Source organism: Triturus cristatus, chromosome 6 (assembly GCF_964204655.1).
Source record: "Triturus cristatus chromosome 6, aTriCri1.1, whole genome shotgun sequence".
In the NCBI taxonomy this organism is placed as follows: domain Eukaryota; kingdom Metazoa; phylum Chordata; class Amphibia; order Caudata; family Salamandridae; genus Triturus; species Triturus cristatus.
In genome coordinates this window covers 612827199-612853047 of record NC_140589.1, presented here as the reverse complement: position 1 = coordinate 612853047, position 25849 = coordinate 612827199, and the positions used below count along the sequence as shown (strand labels likewise).

The 25849-nt window shown below is 45.0% G+C and overlaps 1 protein-coding gene across 1 annotated transcript in view; it reads right to left on the bottom strand.

Moving 5' to 3' along the window:
• C6H6orf163 (chromosome 6 C6orf163 homolog) overlaps nt 1-25849 on the bottom strand; it is a 194352-nt gene that overhangs the window by 113731 nt on the left and 54772 nt on the right. The gene's annotated exons all lie outside the window — the stretch shown is intronic.

Sequence of the window (25849 nt, the reverse complement as noted above, 5' to 3'; positions counted from 1 at the left end):
GAAAAACGCGTTTTGGGACCCCCCTTTTATCTCAGACCCCGCTTGACGGATCCCCCCGAGACTTTCAGGGTAGGAGCGGAGCGTAGCGCCCCACCTATTTTGAGAAATTCGCGAGGATTCGTCGACCGGCGCCAAAGTTATTCAAAATAGAATGTTGAGGTTTTCCTATGGAAACGTGGTCCTAACTATAACTACCTACTGGCGACCGCCAGTAGGTAATATATATATATGTTTTCAAAAAGTTACCCCGTAAGGTGGAGGCACACCCAGGATAGCACAGGTCCCCAAATGACAGCCTCTACAATCTGTTGCTGCTACGCGTTTCAAGCCATGAGCCCTTCCTTAGGCAGCTGTGTTGAGGATAAAATGGCAAAAACGACCACCAGCTATACCCATCATTTATGTTTATTGCTCCTTGATTGCCATCACGGAATTCTGGGACTGGTAGTCCAAACAAACAATCATCCCGAAATCGGGTGCCATAATAGTTCCTTTTCAACAAAACAATCACCCTTTGAGGAATCAAAGTCACATGGGGAACATACAATTTCAGCCAGGCACTCCCGTCTCGCAATGCCGCTCGGTGCTCCGGCGGCGGCGAGCCCACATTCAATCTGTGGTGGTGCCGTCCGTGACCAGGGGTCGGTCACTGGTATGTTTTCAAAAAGTTACCCCGTAAGGTGGAGGCACACCCAGGATAGCACAGGTCCACAAATGACAGCCTCTACAATCTGTTGCTGCTACGCGTTTCAAGCCATGAGCCCTTCCTTAGGCAGCTGTGTTGAGGATAAAATGGCAAAAACGACCACCAGCTATACCCATCATTTATGTTTATTGCTCCTTGATTGCCATCACGGAATTCTGGGACTGGTAGTCCAAACAAACAATCATCCCGAAATCGGGTGCCATAATAGTTCCTTTTCAACAAAACAATCACCCTTTGAGGAATCAAAGTCACATGGGGAACATACAATTTCAGCCAGGCACTCCCGTCTCGCAATGCCGCTCGGTGCTCCGGCGGCGGCGAGCCCACATTCAATCTGTGGTGGTGCCGTCCGTGACCAGGGGTCGGTCACTGGTATGTTTTCAAAAAGTTACCCCGTAAGGTGGAGGCACACCCAGGATAGCACAGGTCCCCAAATGACAGCCTCTACAATCTGTTGCTGCTACGCGTTTCAAGCCATGAGCCCTTCCTTAGGCAGCTGTGTTGAGGATAAAATGGCAAAAACGACCACCAGCTATACCCATCATTTATGTTTATTGCTCCTTGATTGCCATCACGGAATTCTGGGACTGGTAGTCCAAACAAACAATCATCCCGAAATCGGGTGCCATAATAGTTCCTTTTCAACAAAACAATCACCCTTTGAGGAATCAAAGTCACATGGGGAACATACAATTTCAGCCAGGCACTCCCGTCTCGCAATGCCGCTCGGTGCTCCGGCGGCGGCGAGCCCACATTCAATCTGTGGTGGTGCCGTCCGTGACCAGGGGTCGGTCACTGGTATGTTTTCAAAAAGTTACCCCGTAAGTTGGAGGCACACCCAGGATAGCACAGGTCCCCAAATGACAGCCTCTACAATCTGTTGCTGCTACGCGTTTCAAGCCATGAGCCCTTCCTTAGGCAGCTGTGTTGAGGATAAAATGGCAAAAACGACCACCAGCTATACCCATCATTTATGTTTATTGATCCTTGATTGCCATCACGGAATTCTGGGACTGGTAGTCCAAACCAACAACCATCCCGAAATCGGGTGCCATAATAGTTCCTTTTCAACAAAACAATCACCCTTTGAGGAATCAAAGTCACATGGGGAACATACAATTTCAGCCAGGCACTCCCGTCTCGCAATGCCGCTCGGTGCTCCGGCGGCGGCAAGCCCACATTCAATCTGTGGTGGTGCCGTCCGTGACCAGGGGTCGGTCACTGGTATGTTTTCAAAAAGTTACCCCGTAAGGTGGAGGCACACCCAGGATAGCACAGGTCCCCAAATGACAGCCTCTACAATCTGTTGCTGCTACGCGTTTCAAGCCATGAGCGGGGTAACTTTTTGAAAACATACCAGTGACCGACCCCTGGTCACGGACGGCACCACCACAGATTGAATGTGGGCTCGCCGCCGCCGGAGCACCGAGCGGCATTGCGAGACGGGAGTGCCTGGCTGAAATTGTATGTTCCCCATGTGACTTTGATTCCTCAAAGGGTGATTGTTTTTGTTGAAAAGGAACTATTATGGCACCCGATTTCGGGATGATTGTTTGTTTGGACTACCAGTCCCAGAATTCCGTGATGGCAATCAAGGAGCAATAAACATAAATGATGGGTATAGCTGGTGGTCGTTTTTGCCATTTTATCCTCAACACAGCTGCCTAAGGAAGGGCTCATGGCTTGAAACGCGTAGCAGCAACAGATTGTAGAGGCTGTCATTTGGGGACCTGTGCTATCCTGGGTGTGCCTCCACCTTACGGGGTAACTTTTTGAAAATATATATATATATATATATATATATATATATATATATATATATATATATATATATATATTATCTACTGGCGGTCGCCAGTAGATAGTTATAGTTAGGACCGTGTTTCCATAGGAAAACTCAAAATTCTATTTTGAATAACTTTGGCGCTGGTTGACGAATCTTCGCGAAATTTTCAAAACTAATGGGGCACTCCGCTCAGCTCCTACCCTGAAAGTCTCGGGGGGGGATTCGTCAAGCAGGGGCCGAGAAAAAAGGGGGGTCCCAAAACACGTTTTCCCCATGCATTTTCCCATAGGACCTTTAGTCGAAGGTACAGCCCGAACGGCTGAACAGAATTACTTGAAATTTGGCAGAGAGGTAGTCCTCAGGTCAGGGATGTGCCTTTTGCATATATGGAGTCAATCTGTCCAGTAGTTTCTGAGAAAATTGCAGTTAAAAGCACATACATATCTATAGCCGCACACCGTGCGCGCACCTTGCGCGCACCGTGCGCGCACCCTAACGTGCGCGAGCGTAATTCTGATTGGTGGTTACATGTCAGTCAACATTCGAATCGGTCAAAATCAGGAAGTGTCGGCCGACATTTTGTTTGTTTTCAGTGCGAGAGTGGAAAAGGAAGGTGGCGAACGTGAAAAGGGGGCAGGGTAGAGAGTTCCTGACCCCCTAGCCTTTGTCAGGGGGTCCCTGAAGGACCCCAAAGGCAGAAAAAAACAATATATATATTTTTTTTAAATCGCGGGTGTGCGCGCATTGTGCGCGCACGGTAAAAAACCATAAAAAGCAAAAAAACATTTAGTACGTAGTTTATTGTAAAATAAATATAAAAAAATAATAATACATACATAACGTAGCATTTAAAAAACCGTACAAATTCACTGAAAAGCCATAGGTTTCACACACGCTATAGTTAGGAATTAGCATTTAAAAAACCTTGCAAATTCACTTAAAAAACCATAGGTTTCACACATGTTATAGTTAGGTGGATATTTCACTCGTAAAAAAACAATGAAATTCCCCCGTTATAGTTAGTTCAGATAACTATAACTCGCGCGACCGCCACTCTATCACAAGGATGATATCATCAGTGATGTCAAGAGTGAGGCCACTGACCATGTCATGAGTGATGTAATATGTGACGTCATGAGCAGAGGATTGCGGGCGCGCGAGTTATAGTTATCTGAACTAACTATAACGGGGGAATTTCATTGGTTTTTTACGAGTGAAATATCCACCTAACTATAACATGTGTGAAACCTATGGTTTTTTAAGTGAATATATATATATATATATATATATATATATATATATATATAGATAGCCAATATGTCGTGTCTTTCTTTTAAAGAAAAGAAAAGCACTCCAAAATTGAGGATCTTTTAGAAGTTTTTTTTGAAAAAACAGGAAACTTCAGCACGATTCGTTTGCCAACTTGCAACCTTTTTCACAATGGTGAACCCCATTTTCGTACTTATATATATAGTGTCACGTGATATGTGTACTCAACATAGAGAAAGGAACATAGAAAATTGGTGTAATTTGTTAGCACCCCATCTTTAAACATGTTCAAGGAGGAAGATTCATTATTAATATTTCATAATACCATTTACTTTTTGTCAATTCCCCATCATAAAGTGCATATAGTGACAATAAACAAATTAACTAAATACTGCTTCCGCCATCCCATAGCAAACAAGTTTGCATTTTGCTCTCGCTTGTTCAAAGCAAAGCACAGTTTGCTTTTCACACCCGGGGAGTTGCATGTCAGCAGCTCCCTGGGTGTAAAACGCAATGTTGGCTCCTGCAGGAATAGGGAGCTGGGCGGGACTGCAGTGGCTTCAGGCACCCCCTGTGGTACCCAATGAGATGGCCATGCTCCAGGGATGGGGTCCCCGGGCCGTAAATGGCCTGGGTGGGACACTGAGCCCCCCTCCCTTGAAAATAAGGCCGGGCCCTGGGGGAAGGGATCCCAAAGGCCAAAATCGTATGAAGTACTCAGATGCTCATGGATGTTCTTATCAACTTATATATATAGCCAATATGTGTCGTCTTTCTTTAAAAGAAAAGAACAGCACTCGAAAATCAAGATCTTTTAGTGGTTTTATTTGAAAAAAACAGGAAACTTCAGTGTGTTTCGGTTGCCAACTTGCAACCTTGTTCACGACGGTGAATGCGATTTTTGTACTTATATATATAGTGTCATGTGATATGTGTACTCAACATAGAGAAAGGAACATAGAATATCAGTGCAATTCGTTATCCCACCATCTTTAAACATGTTCAATGAGGTAAATTCATTATTAATATTTCATAATACCATTTACTTTTAGTAAATTCCCCATCATAAAGTGCATATAGTGACAAGAAACAAATCAACCAAATACCAAAATTTCAAAGTAGTTTTCTGTGCCACAGGAAATATAATCAATAACTGGACTATATGGCATGGATTACACAGTTCCAGTATACTAATCCTAATTTGTTAGCAGATAGTTGCAGCATTGTAGGACCAAAGAATATTTTTAAGCTATACTATAGGTCTCATATTGGATATAAAACATCCATCTTTCATATGATAATAAAGGCTTTCAGTCCCCAAGTAGTGAGAACATACCGTACCATCTCCATTCACATATGCACCATACTCTTCCAAGTGGGTAGGTAATACATTATAGTAATATGTGCATATAATCCTATTTATATATCCAGCAAAGTTGCTAAACAGTATGCTCTCTCCTGCTTAAGCACTAATTGTAGAAAACAAGATACCAAATGTGATAACAAAATTTTAGAGAAGAAAAGAAAAAATAGTGTTTTCTTAAATAGAATAAAATCAGTGTATCAACAGGGTCATGAGGGTGTGCGTATAGACTAGTATATAGATCTTCATCCACATTAAAACCGTGTGTCTCTTTACTGTCTAAGGATGAAATGTGTTCCTAGCTTTCTAAGTTCTTTTTCCATATCTCCCCCTCTCCTTTCCTTGGGGATTTGGGCTATGCAGCTATATTTCATGTGGATGGGATTGCTTTGGTGTACTTTCTCAAAATGCCGTGCAACAAGATAGCTGTGATCATTGTTGTTTATCGCCCTGATATTTTGCAAGATACGCTTGTGCACTGGTAACGTCGTACTGCCTGCACAAAGTTTCTCACAAGGACACTTGAGTATGTATTCCGCAAAACTGGATTTGTAGGTTAGGTTGCCTCTAATCCTAATGGTCTTTTTAAAGGAAGTCCTAAGTTCGGTGAGGTCTTCACCATTTCTGCATGTTTTACACTTTTTAAATTTGTGAAAACCTTTTTGGGGGGTGAGCCACGTAGACCTGGATTGATCTCTATCCAATTCACTACTCACTAAGTAATGCCTGAACGATTTTGCTTTTCTAGATGTAATTTGAGGGTGACTTGTTACTAGGGAGCCTATAACAGGATCTTCTCTGATAAGGTGCTAGTGCTTTTGTAAAGCTTGTCAAACCCTCAGATGCTCAGGATTATGTACCTTGTTTTTTCATTTTGTTAGTCAACTTAGATGGATTGAAGAGGGATATTTCTCTCTTATGTATACATGCTCGCTGCAATGCAGTTCTCAGTATAGTTTCCGAGTATCCGCGCTGTTTAAAGCGTTCCCTTATTTGTGCTTCTACTAGATCTTATTCTTCATCTGTACTACATATTCGTCTAGCTCTGTAGCATTCCCCAAAAAGGATACTCTTAATGAGGGGTAGGGTGGAATTTATCTACATGTAGGATTGTATTCCCAGCCTGAATTAACACATCTAAGAATTCAATAGCTGTTTGACTAGTTTTACTCATGAATTTCAGATTAGATCATTTTGATTTATGTCTTTGAGAAAACGATTGACTTCATCCTCTGTGCCCTTCCAGAGCACAAAGAGGTCATCTATGAATCTAAGCGATAATGCTATGTTATGCGACCAATGATCCATTGTGTTCCCACCTAGAACCTGCTCCTCTCATCAGCCAATATGCAGATTCACATAACTGGGGGTGAAGTAGGTACCCATAGCTGTGCCTCTTAGCTGTTGGAATAGCTTGTTATTTAATATATATATTTTTTAATTCAATGTTGGATGTTGATGAATGGACAGGTAAAGTTCCTTTCTGGCCCTGCTGCTCATTTATGTGTCCCGGTTGAAGCTCTACTTCTTTAATGAACAAACTTCCTGGGCTTGGTAAAGGTAGAGCAAGTGTGTTTTCTCTGCAATTCTACATTGAAAAATGTTCTGAAATCCTTGGTGAAGGTGAATGAATCGTTGCTCTATTGGAGCGCAATCTGTTGTGACTGTGACAAGTGGGTTCTTTCTTGGCCTCTTCTAGTGAGAGCAGAATCCATTATTCTACCTTTAAATAACTATGAGTATACAAAAGTGCAAAATCACCTGGAGGCATCACCCGTTTGGCCCTGCCCTATCCACCTTAGTAGTATGTTACTCACAGACCCATGCAGCCATTCACATGACCACTCTCACACCTACAAAACCACTTATACACCCGCTCACACATTCATACAGCCACTCACACACCCACTTACATATCCATACAGCCACTCATACACTCACTTACAGACCCACACAACTACTCACACACCCACTCACAGAGTCACAAAGGTTACAGTAAAAAAAAACAAAGGTTACAGGGACAAAATAGTTAGGAAATAACAAAAAAACTTAGAAATTCATTGAAACAGCCAAAGATTACAGGGACATTATAGTTAAGAAATAGAATTAAAAATCCCTTAGAAATTCACTGAAAAAACAAAGGTTACAAGGGCTTAATAGTTAGGCTCAGATTTCACTCATACAAGTGAAATTCAGCAGTCATAGTTGTCTGAGCTAACTATAACTTACGCTGCACTGCACTGCTTATGACCTCACATATTACATCACTACTGACATGGTCAGTGACATCACTGAATACATCTCAAATGACATTACTGATGACATCATCCAGTGATTGTGAATGTTTTCTTCTAATGTTTATGAGTGTTAAATATGTATACTAAGGTACTGCAAAAGTTAAATTACTATACTTTGTGTACTACTGAGTGATACTATTTCTAAAATATATATGTGAGTGGCTGTGTGACTGGGTGTATACATGTGTGAGTGGATATCTGAGTTGCTGTATAGGTGTGTGAGTGGGTGAAAAAGTGAGTGTGTGAGTAACTGTATAGGTGTGTGTTAGAAATGGGGGTCTCCTGTTGGCAAGGGTTAGCACCCTTCTTCCTAGTCAGGGTAAGGGGGATACACTTCCAAAATAACCCCTGCTCACCCCCCTTGGAAGCTTGGCATGAGCAGACAGGCTTATCTCAGAGGCAGTGTGTAAAGCATTTGTGCACACATGCAGTAATACAGTGAAAACACTACAAATGGACACTACACTAGTTTAGAAAAATACGTAATCTTGATCCAAACCAAACAAGACCAAAATGACAAAAATCCACAACATAGTAATTAAAATGTAATCCTTAGAAAGCAAAAACAGTTCTGTCCATAGCAAACTATAGATGTGACACTTTCAACACAAAGTACCCTGGGTGTGTCATAATCATAAACAAAAACAGCCGCAGGGAATGTGATGCGTTGGTTCTTTACACCCAGGGAAGGTGATGCATCAGTTCCTTACTCCAGGGGAGGTGATGCATTGGTTCCTTACTGAAGGAGAGGTGATGCGTCTGTTTCTTACTGTGCAGGGAGGTGATGCATCAGTTTCTTACTGCAGCCCCGGTGTTCTTTTAGACTTGGTGCTCCAAACACAGAATGTAAAAATCATCCTTACTAAAAGATGTATCTTTACATTCTGAGTTCAGGCAGACTAAACGTTACCTCCCTATCTTGTCCCAATGAAAAGTTATATTTATAAGATGTTATAAATAAACTCCCATTCTATCCTATGACACAGATAGTCTTACAATAGTGAAAAATTAAATTCACTGTAGTTCACTATCAGGACATTTTACACACATCAGGACGTCTTACTTTTCACATACACTGCACCCTGCCCACAGGTGTACCTTGGGCTGACCTTAGGGGTGACTCACATGTAAGAAAAGGGAAGGTTAGGGCCTGGCAAGTCGACATGGCAGTACCAAACTGCACAAAGACAAAGCAGTGGCAGTTCTGAGACCCCTTTGAGAGGCTGCTTGTGTAGATGGCACAATCAGTGCTGCAGGCCCACTAGCAACATTTGACTTACAGGCCCTGGGCACACACAGTGCACTGTACTTGGTACTTAGTAGTAAATCAAATAAGCCAGTCATGGAAACCCCAATCCATATTCACAATTTACACAGAGAGCATACGCACATTAACATTTATCAGCAGTGGTAAAGTGCAGAGAGTCATAAATTAAACACAAACAGGGTCAAAAACAGGAGGCCCAAAAGCAAACAGTGTGGGGATAAACCCGCTGAAAAAGCAAGGTCTAACAGTGTGGGAGTGGCTGTGTGACTGGCTGTTTTGGTGAGTGAGTTTGTGTGTGAGTAGCTGCATAGGTGAGTCAGTGACTGTATGGGTGAGTGAATGGGTATGTAAATGGCTCTATGGATGTGCATAAGTGGGTGTATAAGTGGCTGTGTGGGTGAGTGAGTGGCTGTGTGAGTGGCTGTATGGGTCTGTGAGTGGATATGTGAGTGGCTGTATCAGCGACTAAGTGACTGTGTGAGTGGCTGTATGGGGGAGTGACTGTGTGTGTAAGTGGCAGTATAGGTGACTGAATGACAGTTTGAGTGGGTGTTTGGTTAACTGATTCAATCAATCAGCATTTGTAAAGTTCAACACTGTCACCCCTAGGGATATCTGGGTGCATTGTCTCTGTCGAACAGCCAGGTCATGAGTCTCTTTCTGAAGTCTGTCAGTGAGGAGGTTGTACGGAGCTGGAAGGGGATGTCATTCCAGGTCTTGGCTGTGATGTAGAGGGAACGGACGCAGGTCTGCAGATGTGGGGGTGCAAGGGAGAGTAAAGAAGAACATAGGTGTCTGGCAGGTTGGAGGAAGTTCAGTCAATGGTTGAGGTAGGCAGGTCCTAGGTCATGAAGTGCATGAGGATCTTGAAATGACTTGGTTTCTGGAAGGGGAGCCAGTAGTGGTCTCTCAGGTGGGGGTGATGTGGGTTTGTTTTTGGGAGGTCCAGGATGAGTCTGGCTGCAGTGTTCTGTATGTTCTGGAGTCTTGTGGAGAGCTGGCTGGAGATGCCAGCATAGAGAGCATTGCAGTAGTTGAGGCAGCTTGTGATGAGGGCCTGAGGGATGGTCTTTCAGGTGCTGGTTCGGATCCATCTGAAGATTCTGCGAGGCAAACAAAGTGTGTGGAAGCAGGATGAAGTGACAGCATTAACCTTCATGATCAGTTGACTGTTGAGGATGATGCAGAGGTTGCATGCCTGGTCGGTTGGTGTGGGTCTGAGTTTTACAGGCCACCAGCTGTAATCCCATGTAGAAGTGTTATTCCCTAAAATCAGTACTTCAGTTTTGTCGGAGTTGAGTTGGAGGCAGTTGCCTACATCTATTTGGCTATGTTGGCCATGGTGTTGCAGAAATTGGTTTTGGCGTTGAACAGGTTCTCAGTAAGTGACAGGATCAGTTGGCTGTCATCTGCATAGGAGATTATGTGGAGTCCACGGGATCTAACGACATCTGCAAGGGGGGTCATGTAGATGTTGAACAGGGTGGGGCTGAGGAATGATGCTAGTGGTACGCCGCATATGATGTATTTGGGTGTGGAGGTGAAGGGAGGCAGTCAGATGCTTTGTGTGCATCCTGTGAGGAAGGAGGCGATCCACTTGAGGGTGTCTTGGCATACGCCTATGTTGTGGAGTCTGTTAATGAGGGTGTTGTGGGAGACTGTGTTGAACACCACGGGCTCAAGGAGGATCAGGGCCATTGTTTCTTTATGGTCGAAGAGTGTTCTGATGTCGTCTACGGCAGCAATCAGCGCGGTCTCGGTGCTGTGGTTGGCACAAATCCTGATTGAGAGGCATCCAGTAGGTGGTTTTGTTCCAGGAATTCAGAGAGCTGCTGGTTGATGGCTTTCTCAAGAAATGGGTCAGGTAGGGGAGCAGGGAGATAGAATTATAGCTTTTGAGATTGTTGGGGTAAGAGAAGGCTTTTTTTAGGAGGGGTATTATGTCTGCGTGTTTCCATCTGGCCAGGAAGATTGCTGTGGAGATGGAGGTGTTGAGGATGCTGGTGGGTTGCATGCTGACTGGGTTCATTGAAAGGTTGTAGAGGTGGTGGGGGCAAGGGTTAGTGGGTGCCCCGGAGTGGATGGAAGACATGATGGCTAAGGTGGTCAGGGTGGTGAGTAGTGACCTGGTGGTGATGGTTTGGCTGGTGCTTGCTGGTTGGTTGAGCTCATCGGGGTTGAAGGTGGAGGGTTGGATGTTGAAATTGCTGTAGATGTTGGTGATCTTGCTGTGGAAGTAGTCTGAGAGGGTGTCGCAGAGTTCTTGGGAGGGTTGGATAGTGTTTTCTATGGCTGTCAGTTTGGAGAATTATTTCATTATTTTGAAGAGTTCCTTTGTGTGGTTGGCAGCGGAGTCGATGCGGATGGTGATGGCAGCTTTCTTGGCTTCTTTGATGTGCCGGTGATAGTTGCTGAGGGCTGTTTTGTGAGCAGATCTTTCGGTGGGATTCTTGGTGGTACGCCATTGTTTCTGCACCTGGTGCTCCTGAGTTCTGGGGTGTACCAGCTGGCATGTTTAGGGCTCGTTGGTTTTTGTGGGTTTCAGTGGCGCAACTCTGTCAGCGCAGTTGGTGATCCAGGCGGTAGACAGCCTGGTCGAGGTCTGTTGAGGCTTCGGGGTGGGAGGTGGTGAGGGTCTGTGACCACTGAGTTTTGGTAACCTCGTTCCAGTTGTGGTGGAAGGATATCTGCTGCCTGGTGATGGTGTGTTGGGCATTGGTGATGGTGAAGTGTAAGATTGTGTGGTTAGTCCAGGTGAGTTCTGTGGTGTGGCTGAAGTTGATTCTGCCACTGTAGGTGAAGATGGGGTCGAGTGTGTGTCAACCTTTGTACATGGGTTCGGTGACCAGTTTGGTGAGGCCTATCTTTTTCAGGTTCTCCAGGAGGATAATGGAGTTGGTATCATTGGGGTTGTGGTCGACAAGTAGAATGTAGTGGTATGAGTCGATTGATAGGGGGGCAAAGAGGTTGGGGATGATGTCACAAAATGTTGCTCAGTGTCCCGGGGGTTTATAGGTGAGGGTGCTTCTTATAGTTGTCTTCGCATCCGTTTGTAGTAGGAAGTTGAGGTGTTCCGTGAGAAGTGTGGGGCCATCATTGATGATGGTGCATCTGATGGTTTCCTTGAAGATGATGGCAATGCCTCCACCTTATTTGTTGATGAGGCCAAGGTGCATCATCTTGTAGCCTTTGGGAATGGTGGTGGTGATGTCAAGGTTCGAGGAGCGCTTGAGCCATGATTTTTTCAGTGATGAAGGCAACATACGTGGAGAGGGTTGTGATAGTGTCCCAGATTTTAGTGACATGTTTGCAGAGTGAGCGAGCATTGAGCAGGATACAGTGGAGCGGTCGCGGGGTGGAATTGTTGGCGGGAATGGTGCAGGATATTTCAGTGGTTGTATCGCAGGAGAAGCGGCAGTGTCGACAGGTGAATGGTCCTTTGGTGGATCATGGGGAGGTAGAGATACAGCTGTTTCGATATACGGGGTCCAGGAGTTCCTTGGTGGTGTACCATTGGGTAGCAGGAGCTCCAGGGGACCTGCGCAGGACATTCTACCACAGGTGGCGCATCGGCAGAGCACCAGCTGCACGTGAAAACTGCATGGCTAGTGGTCCTGGTGGTGGTCAGCAGGCAGCGCAGGGACCGCAAGCAGCATAGGGACAGCCGCAGCACAGAGATAGGGACAGCAGATGGTGCAGGGACAGCAAGCAGCACAGGGACAACAGACGGTGCAGGGCCAGGACAGCAGGCAGCGCCTAGGGGCAGGGGGTACAGTACCTTAGGCCAGGGTCAGGAGAAAGAGGGGTGGCCCAGCCCACCTTCCTCCGGGCTCAGCATCCACCTCCTCCAGGAATGCAGATGGCAACAACTGATTGGTTGTATGAACGGCTGTATTGGAGAGTGAGTGTCTATGTGAGTTGCTGTATGGGTCAGTGAGTGGCTCTGTTGAGAGGCTGTATGATTGAGTGACTGGGTATGTGAGTGGTTGTATGGGAGAATAAGTGGGTGTGTGAGTAGCTTTATGAGTGAGTGAGTGGCTGAGTAAGTGGCTGTGTGAGTAGGTGTATGAGAAGTGTGTGGCTGTGTGAGCAGCTGTATGGGTGAGTGAGTGGGTGTGAATGGCTATACGGATGAGTGAGTGTGTGAGTGGGTGCATGAGTGGTTCTGTAGGTGTGTGAGTGAGTGGTTCTGTGGATAAAGACAGGGCCTTCGATGAGCTCAGCAATCCAGCTGTGTGTGATTTACTGACGGTAACAAGAGGGATTATTGGCTCCAACAATCCTCAGCATCACTGGGACTTCAGCCCCCAACTAGCCGTGCAACAGGAGGTGTGTTTGCTGAGTGCTGGACAAAGGGGACCTCTCATAAATCCCACTGTGTGGGACTTATTAGTGGTTACAGGAGGGGTTCTTGGCCTCCAAGGACCCTCAGCATTGAAGGGGATTTCATCCCCTAACCAGTAGTACACCAGGAGGTGCATTTGCAATGTGGTGGAAAAAGGGGGCAGGGCCTCCAACCTGCTCTCAGCAATCCCACTGTGTGGGACTCAATGGAGGTAACAGGAGGGGTTATTTGTCCACAACGATCCTCAGCATCCAAGGGGACTTCATCCCCAACCAGAAGTGCACCAGGAGGCATGCTTGTACAGTGCTAGAAAAAGGGGGCAGTGCCTCCAATTACCTTGCAGCAATCCCGCTGTGTGGGACTTACTGGCGGTAATAGGAGGAGTTCGTGGCCCCCAAGGACCCATAGCATTTAGGAGATTTCATTCCCCAGCCAGTACTGCACCAGAAGGCCCATTTGCAGAGGGATTGAGAAATGGGCGGGGCGTCCGACAAGGTCCCAGCAATCCTGCTGTGGGTACATACCTGTGGCAACAATATGGGTTCTTGGCCCCCAACAACACTCAGCAGCCAAGGGAACTTCATCCACCAACCAGTAGTGCACCAGAAAGTCCCTTTGCAGAGTGGTTGAGAAAGGGGTCAGGGCCTTCAATGAGTTCTCAGCAATTCCGCTGTGGGGGACTTACTTATGGCAACAATAAGGGTTCTTGGTCCCCAAAGATGCTTAGCAGCCAAGGGGTCTTCATCCCCTAACCGGTAGTGCACCAGGACCCTTTGCAGAGTGGTTGAGAAAGGGGACGGGGCCTCAGATGAGGTCTCAGCAATCCTATTGGGGACTTACGTGTGGCAAAAATAGGGGTTCTTGGCCCCCACAGCCCTCAGCAGACAAGGGGAGCTCATTTCCCCACCAGTAGTGCACCAGGAGGTGGACAGGGCCTCTGATGAGCTGCATCAGGATTCATGGTTCTACAGGGGATTGGGTCAGGCTAAGCACCACATGGGATCGGCGTACTTCAGCGCACTGAGAAAAAAACATTACAGGGCACTTTTTTAGGCCTCAATGGGTCCCTCTAGGACCCCTCTAATATACCTGTGGATTCAGGGCACCTCTACCCTTACCCCTTTATTCACTTTGCACAGAAATCTTCAGCCCAGCAGACTGTTTCCCAAATGGCTACTGCAACTTTTCTGTGAAGGTGAGGCCAGCCAATCAGGAGTTTGCTATTGGCACATGGACCGCAAATCCCCACGGGTCTTTTGGTTAATATCTCAAAAACTACTGAATGGATTTACACCAGATCACAAAAAGCACAATCTGTGAACCAAGATCTACCTTCCTGCCAAATTTGGTGTAATTTCGTCCAGTAGTTCAGGCTGTAGTTGTGTTCAAAACTCCTATGGGAAAGATCATGGGGAAAATGCGTTTTGGGTCCCCCATTTGTCTCGGCCCCCCATTTGACGGGCCACCCTGAAACCTTCCAGACAGCAGCTGAAGTGAATGTTGAATTGTGTTGGAAAATGTCGTGAAGATTCATCAACTGGCGCCAAAGATATAGACAACTTAAAAACATCTTTTTAATAGAAATTAGGTCCTAACTATTACTACCTACTGGTAACTTATACCTACCTATACATGCTCCTCCGGTTCTCGCAGTAATATGGTCACTTTCATCCCTCATGTGGGGGCTCCGTCATGACGAGAGTCTCCACCACACCAGTTTCGAAAAACAAAGACAGGCACTTCAGGGTATAACAGCAATACTTGTCTTATTGTGCAATCACGTCTGAGTGCCCATCTTTGGTGTTCCAAACTGGTGATATCTATATATATAGTAGGGTCCCAAAACACACTTGCACTCCAATGCATTTTTTACAAAGACTCTTGCATTTCAAGTAGAGGCATAATGGCTGAAGGTGTTGAAATACAATTTCACAGCAACGTACATTAGACTATGTAGATGATTCTTTTTGCTATTACAAGTGATTTTATGAAGCGGTTAAAAGTAGGAAGGAAACCCAAAAAATAAACTAGACTGCATATGTTAAGTTTCAGATTTACTACATGAACAACTGAAAATCTAATTTAGGGTCATATACTAATGGACACTTATAAACAATTACAGAACAAATATAGTACATCTTAACCTACAGACGTTTTCTGGGATGCGCTCTGGCTCACAAAATAAAACTGCTGAACAAGCCAAACAAAAACCATCTGTGCAACAAAATGTAAAAGTGACCTATCAGTTAGCTACACAAACTACTATTTAGAGGACATGATAATTGGCCACAAGGAAAAAAATTATAATCTCAATTTTTATAATAAACAATGACGGTTCTTTCAGTTTGAGCTTCATTTATAGCAAAATCCTACTAAAAGTAGCAAGGAAGGCAACAAAATAAACTAGAATGCATATTTAAAGTTTCAAATTACTACATCAACGACTAAAGGGCACATTTATGGTCACATGATTATGTAATCCAATAAACAAATACATAACAAATACAACAGATAAAATGAAAGAAATCCCATTAAATTGGATTGTCACTCTGTAGTTATAGTTAGTATTCCCAGAGATAAGAATTCCTCAGATTTTAGTTCCTTAATAACTTTCCCTCCATTGGGCAAATCACCACAAAACTTTCCAGACCTATTGCATTTTCTGCATTTTGAGATTATGTATTTCATTGTTCTGAACCTTTAAGAGGGTGCAAAGATAAAAGGGGGTCCATAAACACTTTTTTCCACCAATGCATTTCCCATAGACTAGACTATTGTATCTGACGTATCGCAAAAATGGCTGAACTGATTTACATGAAATGTGGAAGGATTATACATTATGGTGCACAGATGATGTTTTTTTAGGACTGCAGTTAAATAAGGTAAGTATTTTGTAAGTTACAGGGCATTTAAACTCAGTGATATCGGTCACAGCTATTCTCTTCTGGAATGTCACAAAAGCACTATGGTAACTGGTCATAAACGCATTAAAAAATATATTTAGAAAAACAGAAATAAATGTTCCTACCTATTGCCACTTCCATAAAGTGGTAATAGGTAAGAGCCTACTACTTACCTATATATAAGGCCCTTACACTGAACACAGCCATAGTGTAGTAAAAATAATACTGCAGACTATTCATTCTCTAAAAACAGCCATTACCCAATTATATACAGGCTTGTCATTGCCATGTACCGTACATTGCAAATTTACTTCGGTATACCGTGGCCCAAAATATAACTAAGGCCAAGCTGTAATACTGGATTGTGTTACTGTTAGACCTGGCCTTTTTGACAGGTTTATCCCTAAACTTTTTGCCTTTTGCCTCCTATTTTTCTGACCCTGTTTTCATTTGCTATAGCCTTCTTGGCACTTTACCACTGCTGATCAGTGCTACATTGATTATGCTCTCTGTATAAATTGTGACAATGATTGGTTATCCATGAATGGCATATTTGATTTACTGGTAAGTCCCTAGTAAAGTGCACGATGTGTGCCAGGGCCTGTAAATCAATTGCTACTAGTGGGCCTGCACTGGTTGTGCCACCCACATGCTTAGCCCTGTAAATGTGTGTCAGGCCTACCACTGTAGTGTCTGTGCACGCAGTTGTGAACTGCCATGTTGTCCTGGCAAGTACACCCACTTGCCAGGCCCAAACCTTCCCTTTCCTTACATATAAGGCACCCCTAAGGTAGGCCCAAGGTACCCCTATGGGCAGGGTGCAGAGTATGTGAAAGGTAGGACATGTACTGGTGTATGTGACATGTCCTGATAGTGAAATCTGTTTATTTCGTTATTCACTATTGAAAGGCTATCTGTCCCATAGACTTATCATTGGGGTTGCACTGTAACATTTTTACATGTGTAACGTGCAATAGGGACAAGATAGGAAAATTAAGTTTAGGCTCTTTGCACTCAGAATTTATTAACGCACCTTTTGGTGAAGGTGTTTTTTTAATTCTGTGTTTGAAAATGCCAGTTTTAGAAAGTGGTCATTTTCTTACTTTACCATTCTGTGTGCCTCTGGCTGTTTGCGTATTCAGTGTCTGGTGTGTGAGCGACAGGAGCTGAGATGTGCATTCACTGTATACAGTCACTGGGGGGGGGGGGGGTTGAGGTGTGCCCTGCCTTGCCTGGGTGACTCATTACAGGGCTGAACAGAGCTGGTCTGCATTTAGAGTGGTGGGAGGAGTTGTTGCGTGCACCTGAATAGGCTATGTCTCCTTTTTTACAATGCTGTCTCTACCCCCTGTGGTCATGCTGCACCAGGGAGGACAGGACTGCTTTGGACTGGGATCAGAGACCCTTGCCACAAAGCGAACAAAAACATTTTGGAGTATAAGTATTACACCTAAAACCCCATGACTTTAGATTACTTCAAGGGACAAGAGGACCTTGCCAAGAAGAAGAACAGAAGAACTGTGTGAGGAGCGCTGCCTTTTCTGTGTTAGGGGTGGGTTGGCTTGCAGTTGCTGCTTCTGTCTGGTGGAGGAAAAGAACTGACGCTTTTTACCCTGCTGTGGAATCGTGCTTGGTAAGAATCTCCAAGGCCTTGTGTGTGCTGGCATCCTGTTGGAAGTCTCAGGGATACAAAAGACTTCAGGAAAGGTCCTTGTGGGGTCTGAAACAAACCTGCCTAAGAGGAGCTCTGAAGGGCTGTGTGAGGAGTGCTGCCCCTGCTGTGTGAAGGGTGGGTTGGCCTCCAGTAGCTGCTCCGGGCTAGAGCAGGTGAAGGACTGGACTGTTCTTCACATTGGTAGGAGAAAAGTGCAGGATGAGCCCTTTATTGCTACTTTTCTCAGAGCACCGTGGAGCGCTGGACTTTTTGTCCCTCAGCTAAGGAGGTGCTTGAAGTAGCAATTAGCATCTGGTGAGTGCTCCTATTTCTTTGTGGACCAGTAATTAGTGCCTGGTGAAATAGGGCGGACTTCACGGTTGAATTTCTTTGAAATGTCGTCTGGTGAGCACTCTAACTTCTTCTTCGTGTTGCCCCAGTAACAGAAAGGCACTGGCCGCACTGCAGGGAGCCAGCTCTTTCATAGGAGGAAGCCAGCATTGCCGTGGCAACCGGGCCGACACTACTGCCGGAGGAGAAGGAGCCCATCCCCGCCCTGCCTGCCCTCGAGTGAGGAAGAAGGGTGAAGTCACCAACGTGGCAGCCGAGAGAGATGGCAGCCGCATCTCCACCACAAAGCACCGCCTGAAGTCCCGGGATCGAGGTCTGTCAGGGGTACGGCCATTGCTGTGTGCCCGAGCAGAGCAGAAGGCCAGAGAAGCCGCTGTGCTCCTCCGCAAGCAGGAAGGTGAGACCTGAGCCCTGCAATAGCTCAGGACCAGCAAACGCCTCCACCAATGGGGCTGGGCTGCCCGACTTCATTCTGGCTGCGCCGCAGTCTCGCGGGCAGCCGCGTGGTGCCATCTCGAAGGAGGGGGACCGAGTAGGGTCTCCCCATTGGAAATATCTGGGGGCACTTGACACACCAAAATTGTCTGTAGGTCTTACGGGGGAATTCTTAATGGAGGCTCCGTTCTTGGGTGAAACGCCAAGGAACTACCGTAATTTCAGTGGTAGGTGTACAGGTGTTCCTGTCACCTATGTGTTGTGAAAAAATCAGTATGAAACCTAGTAACAGCACAGAGGGCACTATCAGATAAGCCTACTGCATGTTTATGTCCTGAGGGCAGGGGTGATGTGCTTTTATGGAATTTGCAACCTATAAGTATTTGCTTTATTAGACTAAATTTGGTATTATGACATTTGCCTGGTTGGCAAAATTGTTTACTGCCTATGTGATGTCATGACAAGCACCTAGTGGCGCACTGAATTATGTGATTTACGTGGGCTGTGGATTACATATACTGCAAAGTGATTTATGATCTGCGTGATTATGTGAACATGGTTTTATGTGGTTTATATGCATTCTTATGACCAGTGCCTAGTGGCACATTGATTCATGTAAGGTCTAATATGTGTTTGGTGTATAAAACAAAGGATATATTTATATAACCTTGTATGGAGTCTCCTTTGTGGTGTGCATAGTATGCCACTGGTATGTGTGGGTGTGTTGCGCAAATGCTTTACACATTGCATCTGGGTTAAGCCTGACTACTCTGCCAAGCTACCATGGGGGTGAGCAGGGGTTATATTGCGTGTGTAACTCCCTTACCCTGACTAGAGTGGTGGGTTCTGCCTGGATTAGGTGTACACTCTAGGTAAACAGAAACCCCATTTCTAACAGTTACCCTTGTGTCACGCATGGTGTTGCATGTGCAACACAATACTTAAGTCAGATTTACAAAACAGCACAAGGCCACCATGTATGGGCCCTGCATTGATTGGTACATCTGGAGAAATGCCAGGCAGCGCAATTCACTAATTTGCCTTACTCTGCACACCATAATCTACATTGCTGCTAAATTTCACATACAGCCATATGCTATGACACTGTACTCCATTCCATTATTTGCCAATCCACTCTACGCCACTCCCTTCTACGCCTCTGCACTGTGCGAGATTCTACTCTACACCACTCCACTCTACGCTATTACACTGTACGCAACTCCACTGTCAGCCAGTACATCCTATGCTCTTATACTGTACCCTGTGCCATTGTACGCCACTCCAATCTACTTCACTTCACGCTCTTCCACTCTATGCCATTCCACTCTACGCCACTCCACTTTACGCCATTCCACTCTATGCCACTCAACTGTACGCTCCTCCACTCTACACCATTCCAGTGTATGCCACTCCACTCTATGCCATTTCATTCCACGCTATTCTATTGGACAGCACTCCAAAGTATGGCACTCCACTATATGCTATCACACTCTACCCCACTCCACTATACGCCACTCCAGCCTACACCACTCCACTGTATGCCACTCCACTGTACGCTACTCCATTATACACTGTTACACTCTATGCCACTCCACTGTACAACACTCCACTCTATGCTACTACATTCTATGGTATTACACCGTACACCTTCCACTCTACACCAGTCCATTCTCCACTATTACATTGTACAGAAATCTGTGCCACATAAATGTATGCCACTCCACTATATGCTACTCCAGTATTTACTATTCCACCCTACTCCACTCCACTCTATGCTACTCCACTATATGCCAGTCCACTGTACAACAATCCATTGTACACTATTTCATTGCAAGCCACACCCCTGTATGCTAATCCACTCTACGCCACTCCAATGTATGCCACTCCACTCTACGCCACTCCATTCTACACTAATACATTGAATGCAACTCCATTGTACGCCACTCCACTGTATACTATTACACTCTACCCCACTCCAGTCTACACTACTTCACTGTAAGCCACTGCACTGTACGCTACTCCACTATACACTATTCCGCTCTATGCCACTCCACTACCCTATTGCACTGAATGCCACTCCACTATATGCTACTCCACTCTACACCACTCTAGTGTACACCACTCCACTCTACACCACTCCATTCTATGCTAATCCATAGTACGCCACTCCTTTCGACGTCACTCCACTATATGCTATTCCACTCTACCCCACTCTACTGTATGCCACTCCAGTGTACACCACTCGACTGTACGCCACTTCACTCAACGCTATTCCGCTCTACTGAATTCCACTCTGCACTATGCTACTCTACGCCACTCTACTGTGCTCCACTTTTCACTATTGCGCTGTACGCCACTCCACTCTATGCTATTACAATGTGCCCAACTTCAATCTTTGCCACTCTCCTGTATGGTATACCATTCTACCCCACTCCACTGTAAGCCACTCCACACTGTATGCTATAACACTCTACCCCACCCCACTATATACCACTCCAGTCTACACAACTTCACTGTACGCCACTCCACAGTGTGCTACTACACTATATTCTATTGCACTCTATACACCACTCCACTGTACGCCACTCAAGTTTAAGATACTCCACTGTATGCCACTCATTTGTACACTACTCCATTATGTGCTTGTGATCAGACCGGGATGGATCCCGGTACTTCCAATATGGCCACCACAACCTTCCATGCAGGATATGGTTATCCGGCTCTAGCCGTCCAGGATGGTCTCAGGAAGTCGTCACAGGAAGACCAGCATTTGAGGGGTGGAGTTATTGAAAATGGCATGACAGAGGTTTCTGCTGGAAATGAGGATGCTAAAGGAGAGAGCCGGAGTGAGGAACGGAGGAGGAAGCTGCCAAGATCAGCGAGGGAGAGAACGCCGGAGGCAAGGTGAACCAGGAAAAGACACCCAAATCACCGACACCGTCCAGGACGCCTAACCAGCCAGAACACATCGGGGCCAAGGAAAGAGAGAACTGCTGTGGGAGCAACACGACTGGGTCTAGCTATCCCAGAGAAGAGACGGACGCTGCGACTCCCACCGCCGTGCCCCAGGAGGGTTGTGGCCTCAGGCAAGTTCCTAGTGCTCAAAAACTCCACCTCGCTACACAGAGTTCTGCCATCGGCGGAGTGCAATTGCTAATGACTACTTGTGTTTATTTTCAGCGCCGGGTGTTTGTCCTGCACGGGAAAATTAATGCAAATGGTATCATTCGCAGCGCAGAGGGCGCTGCTTCTTTTCTGCCGCTCGAGTAGATTTTCTACCCGAGCTGCAACTTTCTCAACACAAACAGAATGTTTTTCAATGCGAGCGGTCACCACCGCACGCGACTGCCCGGATTGAGAAATGCGACTGCCCCCGTTAAGAAATCTCACCGGGAGGAGCGAGCGAGCAAAAATATTGTCGGGAGGTGGATTTTCCTCACTCCCGCTCACCAATTTGATGTTGGAGAGGGCGAGCGAGGAAAAAAACTTTGCTTTGCTACGCAGAGTGGAGTTTTTCAGAACTCTGCATGCTCTGCACAGTGCGGAGTGCAGCAAACTCCGCAAGCGGAGTTCACCGCCTGGGCTTACTTTCAATAATAAAAGACTGACCCTGTTGTCCTTGACATTTCCCAAGAGACACCCAACATCCTTTTCAAGAGTTCAGAGGAGAGGATGGGAAAGCCGGGATAAAAGAAGAATAGCTTGGACCTTGGTTTGGGAAAAGACCTACATATAGTATATAGTACTTGAACTCTGACCTGACATAATATGTTAGCAAAGAGAAGGAAAGAAAGAAAAAGAAAATATAGAATAAAGAAAACAAAATACACTTCCCTGAAGACTGGGACTATTATTCAATGGCGGACGGACTGAAAGGGTGACAACGGTTCAATGCTATTCCATTCTATGCCACTCCACACTTATTTCACTTTATGCAACTCCACTCTATGCTACTTTATTGTACTCTACTCCACTCTACATAACTCCACTCTACAAAACTCTTCTACACTCGATGCCACTCTATTAGACTCTACTTCACTCAATCCCTGTACACTCCACTGTCCAAATTTGTACTCAACTCTATGCCCTATACTCTATGGTACAACACTCTCCGACAGTTTCCAATACCGTACAACACAGCACCCACTCTACTGTATGAGACAGCACTCCAGTTTGTAACAGTTTCCTCGACTCTACGCTATGCCACTTCAATGTATGCCACCCCACTATATGTTAATCCACTGTACCCTACTCTACGCCACTCCGCTGTACACCACTCCACCCTGCGCTATTCCACTCTATGCTACTCCTCTCTTCTGCACTCCACTGTGCAGTATTCTACTGTACACTATTCCACTGTAGGCTACTGCACTTTGCATTAATAAACTCTACACCACTACGATGTACACCACTCCACTTTCTGTCGCTCCGCTGTATGACACTCTTCTCCACTCTATATAACTCCACTCCATAAAAGTCACCACACTTGATGGCACTCTGCAGCATTCTACACCAATCTATCCCCGTACACTCCACTATCAGTCTATACGTCAATCTATCCCCGTAAACTGCATTGTACAACACTCTATTCCACTATTTGACATGTAAATATGACACAGCACTACACTCTACTGTACGAGACCTGACTCTCATTCATAAAAGTTTACTACCTACGCAACACCACTCCATACCACTGTACTCTACAACACACCAATACACACTATTGTACTTTACTCCACAATACATTACTCAACTTCACTTGACTCTACTCCACTGTACAACAGTTCACCTAACTCTCCGCTACTATACAACAATCCACTCTATGAAGCTTCACTGTTTGACACACAACTGTACTCTATCCAACTCAACTCTACAATGCTCCACTACACTGTATGCCACTGCCCAAATCGTTGCTCCTGCCTATATCCCTACACTCCATTTTATAACACTGTACTATACTGTATGCCAATGTACAAAAGTCTACTTCACTCCGTGCCACTTTACAACACTCTAATCCATTATACAACACTGTGCACAACTCTTTGTATGCCACTGCGTCCCACTTCACTCCACTCTATGCTATGACACAGTACTCCACTCTACTCCACTACTCCACAGCACACCACTCCTCTCTACGCAACTTTATTCCATTGTACTCTATGACACTGTATGCCAATCCACGCTACCACACTCTGCAACACAATACTGTATTGAACACAACTCCCCTCTCCAACCCTCAAGTAGACTGTATGCCACTTTACTCTACTGTAGTCTACATCACTTTCCAATACTGTACGACATGTAACTACACTTTACTGTACAACACAGACTCCAATTTATGACACTTTACACAACGGTATGCAACACCACTCCACTTTACTGCACTCCATGCCACTATAGTCTACACCACGCAAATCTACTCTATGACACTTTACTCCACTCTTCACTACCCCACTCCAGTGTACTTCACTCCACTATACTCCACTCTACTACACTTTATCCCACTCTATGCCACTGTACCATACTCTGCTCAATGCCGCTCCACTGTCCGACACTCTACTCCACTGTATGCAGCTCCATTCTACCACACCTTACTACACTCTACTCCAATCTATGCCTAACCACTCTAGGCCACTGTACTACACTGTGTGACACTCAATGACACGCCACTTAGTTTCTCACTACGCTACGCCACTCCACTATCTAACACAGCTCTCCACTTTATGGCACTCTCCTTCACTGTATTCTATGACACTCCACTTGATGATACTGCACTCCACACACTCTACTCTACCCTACTCCACTCTAAAACACTCTACTCTACGACAGTCTATGACACCCTACTCTATTGTTTGACACGCCAGTCCACTGTACAACTCCCTGCTCCAGTCTACAATAGTTGACTCCACTATATGAGACACCATGCCACTACACTATATAACACTTTAATACACTGTACGATACACCACTACACTCTGCTCTACTCCACTCTAATCCAATCTACAATACTCCACTCTATAAAAATAAGCTTTACAACACTCTCCTACACTGAAATGTAAGACACTCCACATAACTCTCGTCTCGTGACACTGGACTCTACGATTAGAAACACATTTTTATTAAAAAATGTTAAAACTATTGAAATTCAATGAAAGGTTAAAGATTAGTTATAGTCAGAAAAACTTTGTTCCCAATACACACCAAGCTTAAACTACACAAACTTGAAAAATTCTACAGTTATATTTATAGCTTGCATTCACGTTGATCCACCACCTTCAGTTTATTATAAGTAGCACACCTCTTTACATACCCTTTTCAGCTCAGTAACCAGACATCACTAACTATAATTTGCCACTCTACCATGCACTGTGTTGTGTTACAAATTATGTAATTTGAGAAGTTATAATTGCTATGAATGCTATGATTTCACATGCTATAAGTGATGTAGTATGCAAGGGTATAACCAATGCTTCCACTGTTTAAAACAGGCCTAAACCTTCTATTTTTTGCACACTTTAAAACAACACCTCATGTCATGTGTGTTGCATTTTTGCTGTTTCTTGCACAATTTGAAAATAGGCATAATTTCTGGTTCTAAAAACGCGTTGCTTTTTTCTGTTTCTTGCACTGCTATATAAAATACTGCGTAAAACTTTTTTACAGCTACTTTCAAGCAGGCCTGTTTACAGGTTTAATGCTGTCCAGACACATGTAAACAGACAGCACATGCACCCTCACATACACTGCATGCACAAACAAATCCATCAACACACAAATGCACATGCAGGCCTACATGAATAGACACACATGCACTTGTGTGCACACACACAAACACACAAATGCGTGTGTACAAATTCACCAACACACAAATACACATGCTTGTCTGCATCCATGCATATACACACCAACACATGTCTACATGCACACACAGACACAAACAAATGCACATGCATTGCTTCATGCAAATACACACACTAAAATATTATATTTTTTCACATTCACATTTCACTTTCTTTTCAAAAGGCAAATTAATACGTTTACACACTTTAAAAATCATAAAGGGGACATGCATAATTGTATAACACTTCCAGCATAGTGCACAGTAGGACAAAGTTGAAGGGAAGGGGGATGGCCTATTTAACAATTGTCTTTGGAACCCTTATTTTGCAAGTCTCTAGTTTCTACAATTCTTTCACATTACATGGTGGGATGGGGTAAGTGGGGGAGCTTGGGGGGATTTTGTGACCTTTTTGACTCTCATGTTGATGGTCACCAGATGTGTCACGTCATACACATTGCATGGTGGGTTGGGGTTAAAGAGCATAGCTTGGGACACTGATTGTCACCAACATTGTAACATATGTTGCAGTTCATGGTGGGAGTTTGTAAGCTTTGAGTCCCTGATTGTGGTAATCACTAACTTCATCACTTCCTGGGCATTGCATGGTGGGATGGCTTGAGAGGGTGTTTAGT